A 5,595-nucleotide genomic window follows, 5' to 3' on the forward strand; every position below is an offset into this window, starting at 1 on the left:
ATATTGGGACCACATTCGCTGTCTTCTATGTTTCAGGTAGGTCTCCCGTCTCCAGTGACCTACTATACACTATAGAGAGTGGCAAGCAAAGTGCCTCTGCACACTCTTTCAGTACCCATGGTGAGATCCCAGCTGGACCAACAGCCTTTCTAACATCCAGATCCAACAGGTGTCTCTTGACCTCCTATCTCGTAATTTCGAACCCTTCCAAGGCCGCCTGGTTTATTTCCCTTTCTCCTAGCACAGTGACCTCACCTTGTTCCATTGTGAAGCCCTCCTGGAGCCTCTTGTTGAGTTCTTCACTCACCTCTATGTTATTCTCTGTATACCTGTCCTCGCCTGTTCTATGTTTCATTACCTGTTCTTTCACTGTCGTTTTCCTCCTGATGTGACTGTGGAGTATCTTTGGTTTGGTCGTGGGTTTGTTGCTATATCATTTTCATAATTTTTCTTTGTTTCTCTTCTCACCCTAACATGCTCATTACTGGTTTGTATCTCTCTCTGCTTTTTGGTGTTCTGTTATTCCGGGTGTTCCTCCACGCCCTTTTGTTCAGTCCCTTTGCTTCCATTCACGCCCTATTATACAATGGATTCTTCTTTTGCTTCTCGGATTTTTCACTTTGGGCTGGGATGAACCTATTTACTGCCTCCTGACACTTTTGGGTGACATAGTCCATCATATGTTGTACAGACTTAGCTCTGAGATCTGTGTCCCATAGTATTTCCCTCAGGAAACTTCTCATTTCCTCATAGTTCCCATTTCGGTATGCCAGCCTTTTGTTTCCTAGTTCTTTTTTGGAGGAGATAAGTCCTAGCTCTACCAGGTACTCAAAGTTCAACACACTATGGTCACTCATTCCCAAGGGTGCCTCCATCTTAACTTCCTTTATATCCCACTCATTTAGGGTAAATATCAGATCGAACATAGCTGATTCATGTTCTCCTCTCATTCTTGTTGGTTCCTTGATGTGCTGGCTTAGAAAGTGTTCTCTGTTCTCCTAATCAATCTTCCCGTGGTTGAAGTCACTCATGATTAGTAGTCCAGATCCATTCCTGCTAGCAACAGAAACTGCTCTTTTTATTATGTTAATGGTGGCCATGTTGTTTTTATCATATTCCTGTCTGGGTCTTCTGTCATTTGGCGGTGGATTATATATGACTATGACTATAAATTTTTGTCCTCCAGTTGTTATGGTACCTGTTATGTAGTCACTGAAACCTTCGCAGCCCTGAATAACCATCTCCTCAAAATCCCAGCCTTTTCTTACCAGCAGAGCTGCACCACCACCACCGCCTCTTCCTTCTCTCTCTTTCCTCATAACATAATAGTTCTGTGGGAACATTGCATTTGTTATCGTTTTCGTTAGCTTTGTTTCTGTGAGTGCTATTATGTCTGGGTTTTCTTCAAGTACCCATTCTCCAAGTTCATTTTCTTTATTTGTAATTTCATCTATGTTAGTGTACATTGCCTTGAGGCTCACTTTCTTCTGTCCCTTCTCAAATCACCTCCATGGTGAGTGTTCTGAGGGAGGGGGAAGCTGTTCCATGGGTGTGAGGAATTGTGAGGTGGATAACAAGATCTCAGAGGATACTGGGAGTCAAGTGAAGGGGGGGGGGACAGGGAGGGTATGGGATGAAGGGGGATGGAGGCCAAGAAGGAAAAGGGAGGAAGGGGGACATGGTGAGAGGAGGGGAAGGGTAGAAGGGTGGGAATGGGGTGTGGGGGGAGGGAGATTTGGCTGAGCTTTTGAGTGGGAGCAGGGAGGGTTCGGGGCTGGGTGGTTCTCTATGCAGAGGAGGGTGGTGTGGTTGCCCTCCTCTCTTGTGTTTCTGGGTGGCTGGTTGTGGGTTCCCCCCTCACCTCTGGGGATGTTGTATTGGGAGCAGTGATTTCCTGGTTTTCCCCTCTCACCCTGCATTTCTTCTTTGCTTCTGGCTCCATTGCTCTCTCCTCCCTCATCATGTCCCTCTGGAGGAATACTTTTTTAAATTCTCTTACATACTGAAGTTGGCTCTTCCTTGTTAGAATCATCTTCTTTGTGCTCTCGTTTGCAAACTCTATCTTTAACACACGGTCTCGGTCTTTGTTGTACCAGCCTAGCCTGAAAACCTTCTCAATCCTATGTTCAGCCCCTTCCATCTCTATTGCCTTCAGTATTTCATTCACTGCCTCGTTGTCCTTATCATTCCATTCTGTCCTATTGGAGCCTTCCGGCTCTTTAATACCCACAGCTACCACTGATCTTTTTCTTTCCAGCAGCTGGGTATTGGAGTGTGCCGCTTCCTGTGAGGTGGCTGCTTCCATGGCCACCTCCATCATTGTGGATATTACTTCAGAGTTATTTTTAGCATTTCTGCAAATGTTGCTTTTATGTTGGCAATCTCTTCCAGTATACTATTTCCACCTTCTCACGATCGTCTCTATCACCTTGCATAGTATACAAGTCAAGGACACTGGCCTGTAGTTCAGTGCGCTACAGTGTCTGGATGATTATCTGAGTCTGAGCATCATCACCGTTCTCTTTGGGCACAATCCAAATCTCTTTGAGATATAGATAGTGCTAGGGCATGGAATGCTGGTGGGGAAGGGGGTAAACAGATAAGGAGATAGGAAGAGACGTAGTGAGGAAGATAGTACAGAGAGGAGGGGAGGGGAGAGGTGGGGGATCAAGAAAGAGATGGAGAGATGGAGAGAGAGAGAGAGAGAGAGAGAGAGAGAGAGAGAGAGAGAGAGAGAGAGAGAGAGAGAGAGAGAGAGAGAGAGAGAGAGAGAGAGAGAGAGAGAGAGAGAGAGAGAGAGAGAGACAGAGATAGAGAGATAGAGAGAGAGAGAGAGAGAGAGAGAGAGAGAGAGAGAGAGAGAGAGAGAGAGAGAGAGAGAGAGAGAGAGAGAGAGAGAGAGAGAGAGAGAGAGAGAGAGAGAGAGAGAGAGAGAGAGAGAGAAAGAGAGGTAGGGGATCAAGAGAGAGAGAGAGGTGGGGGAGTGTGTGCGTGTGTATTTGTGTGTGTGTGTTTGTATGGGAAGGGGATGCGTGGGAAACTGGGAGGTTGGAGATGGTTACATCAGGTCAGTTGTAGGGGGGAGTGGGAGGGGGGGGGGGGAAGTGTTTTGAGTTAGTGAGATGGGGGTAAGAGAGGGGGGGGGGTTGAGTATTAGTGTTTGAGGCCTTATCACCTTTCCAAAAAAGTGTTAATCCTTTCTACCCTGACTGAACGTTTGTGTGTGTGTGTGTGTGTGCGTGAGTGTCTTGTCTCAACTCACCTACTTGTACTCACCTATTTGTGCTTGCGGGGGTTGAGCTCTGGCTCTTTGGTCCCGCCTCTCAACCGTCAATCAACAGGTGTACAGGTTCCTGAGCCTATTGGGCTCTATCATATCTACACTTGAAACTGTGTATGGAGTCAGCCTCCACCACATCACTTCCTAATGCATTCCATTTGTCAACCACTCTGACACTAAAAAAGTTCTTTCTAATATCTCTGTGGCTCATTTGGGCACTCAGTTTCCACCTGTGTCCCCTAGTGTGTGTGCCCCGTGTGTTAAATAGCCTGTCTTTATCAACCCTATCGATTCCCTTGAGAATCTTGAATGTGGTGATCATGTCCCCCCTAACTCTTCTGTCTTCCAACGAAGTGAGGTTTAATTCCCATAGTCTCTCCTCGTAGATCATACCTCTCAACTCGGGTACTAGTCTGGTGGCAAACCTTTGAATCTTTTCCAGTTTAGTCTTATGCTTGACTAGATATGGATTCCATGCTGGAGCCGCATACTCAAGGATTGGTCTGACATATGTGGTATATAATGTTCTGAAAGATTCCTTACACAAGTTTCTAAAGGCCGTTCTTATGTTAGCCAACCTGGTATATGCTCCTGATGTTATCCTCTTGATATGAGCTTCAGGGGACAGGTCTGGCGTGATATCAACCCCCAGGTCTTTCTCTCTCTCTGACTCTTGAAGTATTTCATCTCCCAAATGGTACCTTATATCTGGTCTCCTGCTTCCTACCCCTATCTTCATTACATTACATTTGTTTGGGTTAAACTCTAACAGCCATTTGTTCGACCATTCCTGCAGCTTGTCCAGGTCTTCTTGAAGCCTCAAGCTGTCCTCCTCTGTGTTAATGCGTCTCATAATTTTGGCGTCTTCAGCAAACATTGAGAGGAATGAGTCTATACCCTCTGGGAGATCATTTACGTATATCAGAAACAGGATAGGTCCAAGTACAGAGCCCTGTGGGACTCCACTGGTGACGTCACGCCATTCTGAGGTCTCACCCCTCATTGTAACTCTCTGCTTCCTATTGCTTAGGTACTCCCTTATCCACTGGAGCGCCCTACCAGTCACTCCTGCCTGTTTCTCCAGCTTATGCATCATCCTTTTATGGGGTACTGTGTCAAAAGCTTTCCGACAGTCCAAAAAAATGCAGTCCGCCCATCCTTCTCTTTCTTGCTTAATCTTTGTCACCTGATCGTAGAATTCTATCAAGCCTGTAAGGCAACATTTATCCTCCCTGAACCCATGTTGATGTGTTGTCACGAAGTCTCTTCTCTCCAGATGTGTTACTAGGTTTTCCTCACAATCTTCTCCATCACCTTGCTTGGTATACAAGTTAAGGACACTGGCCTGTAGTTCAGTGCCTCTTGTCTGTCGCCCTTTTTGTATATTGGTACTACATTAGCAGTCTTCCATATTTCTGGTAGGTCCCCCGTTTCCAGTGACCTACTATACACTATGGAGAGTGGCAAGCGAAGTGCTCCTGCACACTCTTTCAATACCTATGGTGAGATTCCATCCGGCCCAACAGCTTTTCTCACATCCAGCTCCAATAGGTGCTTCTTGACCTCATCTCTTGTAATTTCGAACCTTTCCAAGGTCACCTGGTTTGCTGCCACCTCTCCTAGCGCCGTGACTTCTCCCTGTTCTATTGTAAAGACCTCCTGGAACCTTTTGTTGAGTTCTTCACACACCTCTTTGTCATTCTCTGTGTACCTGTCTTCGCCCACCTTATGTTTCATCACCTGTTCCTTCACTGTTGTCTTCCTTCTGATGTGACTATGTAGTAGCTTTGGTTCGGTCTTGGCTTTATTACCTATATCATTTTCATACCTTTTCTCAGCTGCTCTTCTCACACTAACATACTCGTTCCTGGTTCTCTGGTATCTCTCCCTACTTTCTTGTGTTCTGTTATTATAGAAGTTCCTCCATGCCCTTTTGTTCAGCTCCTTTGCTTTCATACATTCCCTATTAAACCACGGATTCTTCCTTTGCTTCTCTGTTTTTTCCTGTCGGGCTGGGACACACATGCTTACATCCTCCTGACATTTTTGGGTGACATAGGAATTTATTTTTGGATAGGAATTTATTCATCTCCTCATAGTTTCCCTTTCGGTACGTCAGCCCTTTGTTTCCCAGTTCTTTTTTGGGGGTGATATTTCCTAGCTCAACCAGGTACTCAAAGCTCAATACACTATGATCACTTATTCCCAAGGGGGCTTCCAACTTAACTTCCCTTATATCCGACTCATTTAGGGTAAATATCAGATCAAGCAAGGCTGGTTCATCCCCTCCTCTCATTCATGTCGGTCGCTTGACG

The sequence above is a fragment of the Procambarus clarkii genome, chromosome 73, assembly GCF_040958095.1.
Source record: "Procambarus clarkii isolate CNS0578487 chromosome 73, FALCON_Pclarkii_2.0, whole genome shotgun sequence".
Lineage (NCBI taxonomy): Eukaryota > Metazoa > Arthropoda > Malacostraca > Decapoda > Cambaridae > Procambarus > Procambarus clarkii.